At 38.5% G+C, this 13,689-nt stretch overlaps 1 protein-coding gene across 1 annotated transcript in view; it reads left to right on the top strand.

The window, feature by feature from the left end:
• The window catches only part of LOC131146744 (potassium channel SKOR-like), a 151,065-nt gene that overhangs the window by 89,334 nt on the left and 48,042 nt on the right, over nt 1–13,689 (top strand). The window lies entirely within an intron of this gene.

Genomic DNA, 13,689 nt, shown 5'->3' with positions numbered 1-13,689 from the left:
GATGTGTGTTGATGCGAAAGGAAAAGGTGGTTGCATATGGATCACGACAATTAAAGCCTCATGAACGCAGTTATGCAACCCATGACTTCGAATTAGCTGCTATTGTGTTTGCATTAAAATTATGGCGTTTGTACTTGCATGAAAACAAATTTGAAGTGTATGACCATAAAAGCCTTCAATATCTCTTTACTCAAAAGGAACTGAACTTAAGGCAAAGGCATTGGGTGAAGTATTTGGAAATTATGACTTTGAATACCATTATCCTCAAGGTAAGGCAAATGTTGTGGTAGATGCACCAAGTAGGAAGCCCCAACATACATTGGCAAACTTGAAAATTCATAGATGGGAAAAGTTGGAGACAGTTGATTCTTTTAACTTGTAGACAACCCTTCAAGGTGATAAGGTTTGTCTATATAACTTAAGGGAACAATCAAATTTATTGGAGCAAATTATTAGAGGACAAGAGCAGGACTCTCAGTTTTAGAAAATATTGAGGTATAGAAGAGGAGAGACACTCTAATGGGTGGACAAAATCTTTTGATGAAGGTCTTCGTTATTCGGGTAGGCTTTGTTTTCCACATATTTTGAAAGAGGAAGTCTTGCAGGAAGCACATTGTTTTAGAGGCATTATGCATCCCGATAGCTATAAGATGTATAGATATCTGAAAAGGCAATTTTGGTGGACAAGCATAAAGAAGGACGTGAGAAATTTTTTGAAAAAATGTCGTCAACAAGTGAAAGCTAAACATCAAAGCCTACGTTTTTATTGCAACCATTACCACCATTACCAGTAGCACAATTGAAGTGGGACGAGATAATAATGGATTTTGTTTCAGGGTTATCAAGGACTACACTTGGTCATGATACCATGTGATATTATGGATAGATAGACAAAATCAGCTCACTTTTTACCCATCAAGATTCCAGATTCACTTGGAAGGCTCAGTTGTTTGTATAAAAGAAATTGTATGGCTACATGGTATTCCGTTTTATATTATCCCAGGTAGAGATCCAAGATTTACCACTCAATTTTTGGCTAAGTTCCCAAAAAGCTATGGGCACACATTTAAAATTCAGCACTACTTATCATCTTGAAACAAATGGCCAATCTGAAAGGGTAATTCAAAAGGTCTTGCATTCTAGACTTCAAAGAGAGTTGGAGTGAGCATTTACCCTTAGTAGAGTCTGCCTAGAGCAAGAATTTCCAATCAACTAGAAATATGGCACCTTACAAAACTCTATATGGGAGACCTTGTAGATCACCTGTGTGTTGGGCAGAGATATGAGAAAATCAAATTCTTGGTCCAAGTTTAACTCAAAAAACTACTGAGAAGATTAAGCTGACAAAAGAGTTATGCTGATAAAAGAAGGCCACTAGAATCTAAAGTTGGAGATTTTGTATTCCTAAGGGTGTCACCTCGAAAAGGGATTTCTAGATGTGGGAAGAAGGGTAAACTACCACCTCGTTCTGTTGGGTCCTTCCAAATTGTAAAACAAGTTGGAAAAGTAGCATATGAATTGATGTTGTTGTCTAAATTAGCTCACGTTCATGATGTTTTCCATATCTCGATGCTTCGAAAGTATGAACTAGATTCAAGTCATGTTCTTGAATAGTCCAATATTCCATTGAGGGAGGATGTCAGTTATGAAGAAAATCTTACCCAGATTTTTGAAACGAAGTAAAGGCCCTTAGGGAAAAAGGTTATTCCTTTGGTGAAGGTACTATGGCAACACCATGGCATCAAAGAAGCAACCTGAGGCTTAGATGAAAGGAAATTATAAGGGATAAGCTCAAACATAAACAACATAAGAGTTGGAGCAAAGAGAGAGAGAAAACAAAAGAAAAAAAAGAAGAAGATGGGGCATGCTGAAACCAGGTGTGACACCTGGCTGCACTACAAACCAGCAGCAACCACCTGGCAGCTTAGCAGACCAACAGCCAACACCTAGCACAACCCTTGTCACCACCAGCTGTTGTAGTCCTGCCATGTTTCCAGCCTCTTAGAAGGAGACACTTGGCACCTAGGGATTTTAGATATTCATAGGAATAATGGGTAGAAACTTGCTTGGAATTGAATCCCAGTAAGGGCTTTAGGCTTGTTTGTTGTTTCTTTCTAATTACTTGATACGGCTATTTGGTTATCATAGTTTCATATTTTGTCTAGTTGAGAAATTTTATTCATCTTGTAAGTATGATGGTTTTTTTTGTTATGGCATAGGTTGTGTGTGTATATGTTGAATTGCAATGAAATAGCTGGGACTGTGTGTTTCTTATGGCTGCGATATTGTGGAATTTGAGCAAGTAGGGATTGTGTCTCCCTTGTGTGAGAGGCCCTAAACCTCCAGAGGGTATTTCGACATTAACTGCTGGTTGGCCAAGCTGGAATTTGACACTTGTTGAGATAAAATGTGCATTTTATTTGGGACAATGCTAAAAAAAAGGCAGCCCGGTGCACAAAGCTTTGCAATGTTGAAAAAAAAAAATGTGAGTGCATGCTATCTGGATGTTTTGCAATGGTAACTTTAGATGGACAAATTGTTTAGAATAAAGAGTATGTTCACGCATAGAATAAAGAGTGTGTTCATGCACCTTATGATTATGCATGTATGTAAGAAATCCTATGTTAAAGTATTGTTTTTTTTCATTTAAATAAGGGGGAATTAAGAATGTCTATAGAGCTCATGGTTGCTCACCCTATTACTTAACAATTTCAGGTTTTAACTGAAGGAGAGCCCCACTTCTTAAGTTCTCCAAGAAACTGCCATTTTTGACATGTATCATAGGTTGGTAGGAAGTTGCTAGAGATGCTATGCATGTCCTTTGATTGGTAGTTATGTATGTAGACTAGAAAGCATGAAAAATGTTGTATGTAAAGTACAACCCAATGTGAAGAGCTTGTCACTGAAAGTAAAAAACGTTTTTTGTTACTTTATGAAATATTGTATGTATTTTGTGTTTTCAACAAATATTCAGTCTTAATGGGTCTCTAGTTTGTTTACAACTGATGGTTTTGTGAAACAAATTCTTGCCTAGGCCTGTTGGGCTTTTGTGGAGCCTAGTTACGTTAAATCTGGATGATGACCCGACCTTTCTTTAATGAGAGATTTCTATCCTAAGGCTTAGCCCATGGAGCGAAGGCTTGGGCCCGTTTTGTAGCCCGTTTGGAACCCTGCCTGCAGCATATAAAATCATTATTTTCGGGTGATTAGGGTTAAGCGGTTGCACTTGCTAGAGAGCAAGAGGGAGAGCATTGTACCGCTGCACTCTTTGTGTTTTCTTCCTGATAATAGTGAAATCCTTGCAACTCTGTGGACGTAGGCAAAATTGCCGAACCACGTAAATAATGTCTTGTGCGTGTGATTGATTTTTCTTTGGCGTGTATTCTTTCTCTATTTTGTTTCTCACAGGTTTCGGGAATTTGTTCTTAATTCCCAACAAGGCCTAGTGCCTCCATCACATTTTAGATGGTGGTCACGGCCATTCACGTGCCGAAAACAGGGACATGAGAGATACTAATATGAAAAGAAATGAAAAACATAGTCACCCACTCCTAACATCTTCCCAAAAACGAATTCGGAAACCATTACCCATATCACATTTGGTTTAGGGGATAAAGTGAGAATAGGTATGTAAAATACACCTCCAAGAACTATCAGAGGTACATCTTAGTTCCATATTAGCATTCCACCATTTATGTGCATGCCAAATTTACTTTTAATAATTTTATGCATTGTTTCTATACACCAATTGACCAAGACCCAAACACTCCTCAGGCCTACAATCTCCCAACTAACCAGATGATCCTTCTTTTCCCTAGCCCTAGACCAAAGAAATCCCTCAGGACTCAATTTTTAAATTCTAAAAATAAACTAGAAATAAAGAGGGATACTAGAAAGACAAGCGTGAATGAGGGGGATACAACCATCTAGAAAATTAAGCACCCTTCTACTCATCCATACACTTAGACACCTTCTCTACTTTAAGATCTCGAAAACCAGCAAACCTATAATTTCCATCCAAAGCAACCCCTAAATATGTCAAAGTCCAATCTAGAATATCACATGCAGCCAAAAAAGCCAACTTCAAAGATATAGTGTCACTCATATTAATACTTGCAATCCCACCCTTCTACAAATTTAATATTAAGCCTAAAACTTGCTCAATAAGTTGTAAAACATTAAGCACATTCAAGAAAGACTCTTATGATCTTCTAAGAAAAAATAGTCATAAAAACTGAAGATGAGACACCATTACCTCCTCACTGCCCACCCTAGTTCCTATCACAAACCCTCCATCAACAACTTGATTTACTAATCTACTCCTGACGTCAATGACAAGAACTAATAGCAAACGAGAAAGCATATCCTTGTCTAAATTCCCTGAAGCTCTTAACCACGACCTCTTTTCTCAAGTAGTAATGACTAAAGAAGAAGAATTAGACAAAGCGCCCTCCAAGCCCGCCAAGTCTCACCAAACCCTTCCTATCAAAGACCCTATCTAGAAAAATCCAACCAACTCATCATAAGCCTTTGCAAAATCTTGTTTAAACAAAACTCCTGTTTTTCCACAGCAAAGATCCTCGACAGCCTCATTAGCTACTAAGATAACAACCTCAATCTCCCTAGCCCCACTTTTCAAAATCTTGTTTAAACAAAACTCCTTGTCTTTCCATATCAAAGATCCTCGACAGCCTCATTAGCTACTAAGATAACAACCTCAATCTCCCTGGCCCCACAAAAGCACTTTAAGCTTGAGAAATTGTATCCTTTATAGCAATAATATATATATATATATATATGTATGTATGTATTCTTTTGGACTAGAAAAATTTATTAAAAAGTGAAACATGTACAATAATGGGAAGACAAGGTGACATCCGAAAAACAAAGAGCAACAACCAGGATGATTACCCAAGAGCTGCCTCCAATTCCTTTGAAGGCTGGACAGCCGCAACAAAGATACCCCGAAAAAACATATCCAAATGAATGGACCCAAAAGGGAACCAAGGATACAACTCTAACCTGTAACAAAGTCGGAGAAGTTGTGCAACCTTTGAAGGTTATCACATTTCTCTAAAATTCAAATGGCCCATAAGATGGTGAAGGACAGCACCATGCCATAGAATGCAGTCCTTCCTACTTGAGCCAAAACCCAACGTCTCACGAGCAAGAGGTATCCCACATTCCAAGGCACCACTTGCTTCCCCCTAACAAGAGAAAAGAGTGTTCTAAACAAGGGAGGGAAATGCGAGCATTTGTTTCTTTGGACTCACAAGAATAAAGCACATATGGGGATTAAGAGACTTAGCAAAGTCTTATACACACAGGTAAACTAGTTAGGCTATAAATCAGAAACCTTAAAGGACCAAAAGTGATGAAAGTAGAGCTTATGCTTTTGCCCAAAATCCCATTAAAGTATAAGACATTAAATATCTTCATTAAATCCACCCTAATTTATCCAACAATCCTCAAATAAAAAGCCATATTGAAACCTTTTGGACTCATAGCCTTATCTGATGGCGATCAGCAGACCTTACCCTTTTCCTTCGCCGACATGGTGACACGTAGACGGCCTCTAGATGTATTGTTTTGCAGGAACCCATGAATTGATGTGCAAATTTCTCTATCAAAACGTTCCCAACTTCAAATGGGTTGAACACAAAAGTTGTGGGAAATTTTGTTAGCTTTCTTTTGAGTCCAAGGTCGCCTTATTTGGAGTTTTCTATTAGAAGTTATGCCCAAAATACTGAAGGATGTTCGTGGCTGAAATTATCCATCAGCAGTTCACAGATTTTCCTAAGAGTCTCGACCATGGCGCGACCAGGACACCATGAGGTGCGACCAGGTCGCTTGCACTCTGAAAAATTCTCGAGAACTTTGACCAGGAGTGCGACCAGGAGCCTTGTGGGCGCGACCTAGTCGAAAATACCATTGTCCGAACACCAAAACAAGCGAGTTCGAGTCCCAGATTGCCCCACACAGATTATGCTTCTTTTTTACTTTCTTTAATGTGTAATATTGCAACCAAGCTTGCAAGTATATGTGTAAGAGTCTAGTAAGTTGTGTGAGTTAATGTGTTTGTAAGTTGTGAGCATTTAAGTCTTGTGTCTCCCATGCTTATATGGGAAGTACAAGTGAGTTTAGTGTCTTGTCTCTTTATACTAAGTTTATATATCTCCATTGTAAAAGCTAGAACAGCAGCTAAGAAATTGATATTGAATATAGAAAAGGAATTTCCTTTGCTGAAGCTATTAAGCTTTGTTCCGATCCTTGAGATTGAGTGGTGAGAGGCTACGACGTTCTCCTCGGAGATCAGGTGGTGTGAGACCACTAGTTATCCAACACTTCTTCACCATCTCTTACCTTCTCATGCCATTTCATACACATACAGCAACAACACTTTCATTATTCAAAGTTATTTCAAGGATTTCTCTGTTGTGATTCAGATTCATGGTGAACAATAGTAAGTTTTCCAATGATTTTCCCATGGTAAGATTGTTCTTAACCAATCCTTAAATTTCTTGAGAACCTTGCTTAAAGTTCTTTAAATCTTGGTTGATAAATTTCTTTGAATCCCAACATATTTCTTCAAACCCATAAGAGATCAGGAGATTGACCTTTAATACCAGTCGACTAAAGTCACCCAGAACTTTAAATTTTCAGCATTTACACACTTATTTTCTTGTCAATTGTGGGAATATTGTTGTGATAACAGAGACTTATATTCTTGAATGATTGAATAGCATCTTCATAGCATATTACTTGATTCCTTGTGAAAAAACCTTTGAGATTGGATTACAAATCAAATTATATACCTTTTCAAAATCCTTGGACATGTCAATTATAGCATGATTTATTTTGTTTAAGTGTGGTTAGTTCAATTCTTAGTTTAAAGTGTTTCTTATGTATGTGTTGATTAAGGGTTGAAACCGTAGGACTAAGTCACCCTACCCTGTCCTACATCATTATCCCTCTCCAAGCACGATGGATTTCACTTCTCTCCTCAAGTGACCTCTCCAACCAAGTACCTAGTATCTAGAAATAAGATTCCACTCCAAACCTTCAATCATCGACATATACATGTCCTCTGAGTGAAAATGTTCGCAAAAAAAAAAAAAAAATCTGTAGTCTCATTAGCTATCATAAAATAATCAAAAGTAATCTCAACTCCCCCCCCCCCCCCCCCCCAAAAGTCTTAATTCCCTAGTCAAATTCCTTCTCATCTTACCATTTTTCAAAAATCAAAGTTACAATCACCTCCTAACCCATTTAAATTTTGTCTTTTGCTTCCATCTCCTCACTTCCCTAAAGGTCACCTCCTCAAACTCATTTTCCAACGACACCCTCTTAACCTCCTCACACTCCAAAACGCCCCCTTCTTCCTTTTTCCTGTCCAACAAATCAAGTTCTCCTAGGATGCAGTCTTAGCCCTAGTATCCCTAAAACCTTCAACACTCCATCTCACGTTCCTATTTTTGGCATGTGACCAGTAGTGACTCCACCTAAAATCTGATGGAGGCGCTAGGCCTAGGCAAGACTTTGTTTTCCAAAACCATCATTTGGAAACAAGTAAGAGGACAATTAAGAGTGAATATTTGTTGAAAACACAAGATACATTCATATATTTCGTAAAGTAACTAAAAATGTTTTACAAGCTCTTTGCATTACATTTTTTACACTTCCTAGTCTACATAACCGCCAACCAAAAACATGCTTAGCATCTCTATCATTGTCTTGCCAACCTATAATAGATATCAAAAATGATGGTCTCTTGGAGAACTTAACAAGTGGGGTTCCCCTAATAGATGTCAAAAATGATAGTCTCTTGGAGAACTTAACAAGTGGGGCTCTCCTTTAGTTCGAACCTGAAATTGTTAAGGAATTGAGTGAGCAACCACAAGCTCAATAGACATTCTTAATTCCCCCTTATCAAATAGGATATCAATACTTTAACATATGATTTCTTATAGGCCGTACCCAGTGCACAAGGCTCCCACTTTGAGTGGGGTCTGGGAGAGGTGGATATCAGCAAGCCTTACCCCATTTTTGGAGAGGCTGCTCCAAAGTCTCGAACCCGAGACCGCCCGTACCGAGGCGGAGGCACTTGCCATCGCACCAAGGCACAACCTCTTATATGATTTCTTATATGCATGCATAATCATAAAGTGCCTGAACACACTCTTTACTCTAAGCAATCTCTATATCTAAAGTTACCATCACAAAACATCCAAATAGCATGGATTTCCACTTTTTATCAACATACCATTGATGTCCCAACTAAGTGCACATTTTATCTCAAACAAGTGCCAGTTTCTAGCTTGGATAACCACCGCTTAACGCGGAAGTACCAACAAGTGCCAAATTCCAGCTTGCCAACCACTGCTTAATGCAGAAATACCCTCAAGTGCCAAATTCCAGCGTGGCCAATGAATGTTTAATGCGGAAATACCTTCGGAAGTTTTGGGCCTTTCACCCAAGGGACGCACAATCACTACTTGCTCAAATGCCACAAAATCACAGCCACAAACCATACACAAAGGGCCAGCTATTTTACATAGTAGAAATTCAATAGATACACAAACACACGGTATGTTCTAGCAAGTAAAACCATCATCCTTACGTGATGAATATCAATCACATGAAAATTTCCCAACTAAACAAAATATGTAGCTATGGTAACTGAAGGGAACATATATGTAGCCATACCAAGTAATTAGAAATAACGAGTTTAAATCTTTCTAACTAGTGATTCAATTCCATGCAAGATTCTACCTCTAATTCTTTTGAATACCCAAAATCCCTAGGTGAATATATGAAAATTAAGAATACCTACCTTGTTGTCTAACTTCTTCAAACTTAGTTCAAGTTCCCCTCTGAATTTCCTGTATTTTCTCTGAATTTCCCTGATTTCCTGCAGAGTTTTCTCTCTTTTCCGCTCTCTCTCTCTCTCTCTCTTGAACTAGGATTTACAGCAAGTGTTTGTGGTATTTTCTGTGTTGTGGCTGTTCTGCAGGGCTGGAATGGTCAAGACAGCCTCTACTTGCTGCCAGCTGCCTGCCAAGTGTCTCCTTCTAGGCTGGAAACATTGCAGGACTGCAGCAGCTTGTGGCCATGAGGGTCCTGTGGAGCTGCTATTTGTGCACTAGGTGTCGACTGCTGGTTTGTGAAGCTGCCAGGTGGCTGCTTTCTCTCTTTGCCTCAACTTTTATGTTGCTTATGTTTTAGCATATTCCTCATAATTTTCTTTCATCTAAGCCCTTCCTACCACTAATAAGTCAAATGGAATTTCCAATATCAGTTAACACAGCTTAATTAATGAATAACATGGCTAGTATGAACTTGTTTAATACAAAAAAAAAGCAAAATCATACCAATTTGTCATTGTAATTTAAATTTACTGTGGCCTAAAGGGTATAATTATCACACTCCACCTCTTCAACACCTCTTTAAGACACTTAGGCTTTTTCATGAACTTAAATCCTTCCTGGCTCCTCTAAATATTCTCAGTCCATCTATTTCTAACTAAAGAATAAAAAATACATGATCAAGCCTCATGCTTTCAAACCTAAATGGAGTATGACCGACTTAATCTTTTTAACAATATAGGAAAATGACTCAAGACTGATCCAGACTAGACAGCTTGGGAGGGATTGGCAAACTCATCTTCCTACTCACTACAAAACAAGAACCTTTCTAAATGACTACCAACTTCTCTCTTTCCACCCACTGACCAAGAGAATTAAGGCATTATCCATGGAAAAAACCTTCAACCCACAATCCTTGATAAACATATTGAAATTTCACAAACTTAAAGTGCTTTTTTTCTCATCTGGTTTTGTTATCTAAAAAATCCTGTTGTATAACCCAGCAGAAAATCAGCAAGACTGTCAAGCTCCAAACCATGGACCATTTTTCACAAAGGGAATGTCCTAGATTACTCCATTGTGTGAAAGTTTAAAATGAATACTTACCAGAGCATCTTTTTCTCAAGACAAACTGAAAACATTTTCAAATTGAATGCTAAATGGGCGAGTCCACGCTATGTGTTCTGCCAAAAGAAAGTTTTCTCCCCATTACGTAAAAGTCTTCCAAACTTTTTCATGGCGATTCTCTGACTTCCTCGGACGCCATCAATTGTTAACAGGGCCAAATTTTGAAGCCATAATCTTTCTCAAATATTGTTCCTTTTCATTCATGAGTCTCCACAGGCATTTACTGAGGAGGGCTTTGTCGAACACAATGAGAGGTTTGAGATCCGAAGCCATGAATAGGTTGCATGATAATCCATTTGACTCAGTGGTATTTGAATTCCTTTCCCGTATTTCAAAGGAATATTTTCTGAATATCTTCAAGTCTTCTGACAGCAGAGCATGGGAGTGGGGAAGAGGGATATATAATACACCAGAAGATTTGAGAGTGCGCTCTTGATGAGGGTGAGTCTTCCACCTTTTGAGAGGTAACTTCATTCCCAACCAGCAGGTTTTTTTCTCAATTCTCTCAATAATATGCCCTTGAAATTTTATCCTTAAACTTGGCTCTAAGAAGGAAGCCCTAAATAATTCAAAGGAAAGGCCCCCAATTTGCAGCCCAAAATACCTGCTAGAAAGAAGCTGTCTGCCTTGTCATCGTCATGGATAAGTTCAATTTTTCCTAATTTTACTTTCGATCCTGACATTGCTTCAAAACAAAGGACGCATGCCAAGTTGAGAACTTGTTGAGATTCTGCCTCACTAAAGATTATTCTGTCATGAGGAAGTGAGACAGAAGTTTACTTCCATCTCTCCCAACAATCACCCCCTTAAATAGTCCTGCCTCTGTTGCTTTTTACAACAAAATATTGAGAACTTTCATTACCATATTGAATGAGAAAGGAAAGAGGGGATCACCTTGCCACAAGCCTTTAGAAAGGTGGACAAAACCTTTGGGGCAGCTGTTAATGAGAAAGGATAAGTATGGCGCAGTGATGCATTGCTATTTTCACCATAAATCCCCCAACCCTGTTTTTTTGAGAAGAAAATCCCAACAAACACGATCAAAGGCTTTTTCCATGTCAAATTTACAAACAATCCCTCTTCTTTTGGCCCTAGATTGGGAATCCACAATTTCAGAGGCAATGAGGGAAGCATCTATAATCTGTCTTCCTTTAATGAATGCTTGTTGGTTCAGGCACTAACTTCTGAAGCTTTCTTAAGTCTTGAAGCAAGCACTTTGGACTAAGCTGATAGGATGGAAGCCGTTGATGTTAATGGCCCCTGCTTTCTTAGGGATCAAGGCAACAAAAGTTGAATTAACCCTGTCTACAAAGCTTCTGGAAGTGTGATGTTGTCAGGTTTTTTAGAAGATCGCAATTGGCTTGAAAGAAGGTTATCGTGAATACATTTAGGCTTGGAGCTTTGTCACCATTATAGTCCTTTAGGGCATGGAAAATTTCTTCCTCACTGGAAGGACTTTGAAGCCAGAGAGCAGTAGTGTTATTAATCTTGCTGAAACTGATGACGGCAACCTTTGGTCTTCAAGTAGCTGATTTAGAGTAGAGATTCTTGTAGAAATTACACATGCCTTCCTTTATGGCTCCATCCTCTTCCAGTATCTTCCATCAATTTCAACTCTATTTAAGGTGTTAAACCTTCTATGAGTATTTGCTGTTTGGCAGAAGAACTTGATGCTTTGGTCCCCCTCTCTGAGCCATGTCGCCCTAGATCTTTTTTCTCCAAGTTGTTTCTTCCATGTTAAGGACCTTGGACGGCTCTTTCCTAACTCCTAAGAATTAGCCTTCTTGTTTTGTCTATGGTATTGAAGCTTGGATTATTACTTTATCATCTTCTACCTTAAGGCTCCTAAGAATAGAATCCTTCTTCAAGTGGATATCTCCAAAGGTATTTTCATTACACCATTATAGCGTTTCTTTTAGCCCCTTACTTAGAATTGAACATAATTTAGAATCAAACACAAAATTTTGCATGGCTTTCAAATTAGAGAGTGAACCTCCACAGCTTATTTTGATACTCAAAGCTGTTAAGCTTGAGCCGCACATATTGTTGAGCCACACATATTGTTGAGCCCCATTTGCTCCCTCTGTATCCAGTAAGATAGGAAAATTATCAGAGATAGGCCTTGGGAGAAACTTCTGCGTGACCTAGGGGAAGTGCTTTTCCCACCCTGTACAGATTGAGAATCTGTCAATCCTCAAAAACGACGGAATCTCTTTTAAGTTGAACCAAGCCTAGGAACGATTAACGCGAGGAGGTCAATAAGAGCGTTCACATTTATGAATTCTAAAAATTCCTTCATGCTATCTTTCTCCATATTTCTACCATTTCTTTCATGAGATAATGAGACCATGTTAAAAGTTGCCTTTGATAACCCAAGAAGCATCTCATTTAGCTCTAGCCTCTAAAAGCTTGTTCAAAAACAGTTGCCTGGAAGGTCCTTAACTGGGCCCATGGACTTCAGTAAAAAGACAGACAAAGTTATTATCCACCTTTCTGAATAAGCGGGATACCCAGAAAATTCCAGTAATGTGTTCAATGAACACCGCATTTTCTTTCCAAATAATTATAAGCCCTCCAGCACTTCCAGCAGATCTTAGGTAGATCCTGTTGCACTTCTTATACCCCTGTATAGTGCTAGTGAAAAAAATATCAATAGTTTCCACTTTGGTTTCTGGAAGCAGATTACATCTCCATTCCAGTCTTTAAGAAAAACACATTTTGCAACTGCCTCTCTAGATTTATCGTTTGAACTCCAAACAGTCTGATAAATCAGTCTTATTGTCATAAATTCAGGATATAATCCCTGCTGCTACTAGTTTCCTTGTAGTTTGGAAATCCTCCATTCTCATCATAATTAATGAAGAATTCCAGCTTTTTTAATTCTCTGTTTGTCTCCTTCTTTTTGCTGCCCTAGGATCTTATAATAATTTGTTTTCTTTCTCCCTCCATTTTTTTTTTCTCTCCTAGAAAAGACTTGCTGCTTTTTCCTCGAAGCATAAAAATGAAACTAGAGTAGCCTTGCTAGCCATCGTGATGTTATGTAGTACCCAGTTGGAAACCCTATTGTCTGAATTGTTCTTTATTACATTCTAGCCCCTTGAGTTCCTCAATTCCTGGAGAAAGAACGCCCTCTGGATTACGTTAATTTTATGTTAGAAAGAAGAGCAGAAAAAGCAATGTCATGTCAAATCTCCAACGTCTATGTTAATTTCACCCCCACCCTTCATTCATCTCATTTGTTGGGAACTTCTCTTCCTCTTTGCTGCAAGATCAACAGTTTCTTTAATTTCATTTTTTTCAGCCAGGTTCTTCCCTTTCATTAGTGCATGCAAATAACCTGGTCTTAAGCAAAAGCCATTGACGCCAAAGCATTCATGGATCTTGTTTCTCCATTATGCATTGATCATCAGATTCCATATTGAATAGACAAGCAGGGTTGTATGTCACTCTCTTTTCTCATGCCTCGTCAATTGTCCATGTTAATATTATTTTCCATCTTGTAAATCCTTTTTTGCCATCTTATCAAGTTTAATTTGTCTTTTATCCTTCTTCATTGTATTAAGGAGTCAAAGGTCCCTTAAAAGATCAAAGCTTTTGCTTGGTTAGTGGCCCCTTTTAAGGCATTGTTCCAAGATCTGGATTTCTTGTGCTTTAGCAGTTCAAAGACTGTATCCCATCCATTTCTGCATTGTTGTTT

The sequence above is a fragment of the Malania oleifera genome, chromosome 13, assembly GCF_029873635.1.
Source record: "Malania oleifera isolate guangnan ecotype guangnan chromosome 13, ASM2987363v1, whole genome shotgun sequence".
Lineage (NCBI taxonomy): Eukaryota > Viridiplantae > Streptophyta > Magnoliopsida > Santalales > Ximeniaceae > Malania > Malania oleifera.
Note: the sequence above shows the minus strand (reverse complement) of the source record. Positions and strands in the feature narration are given on the sequence as shown.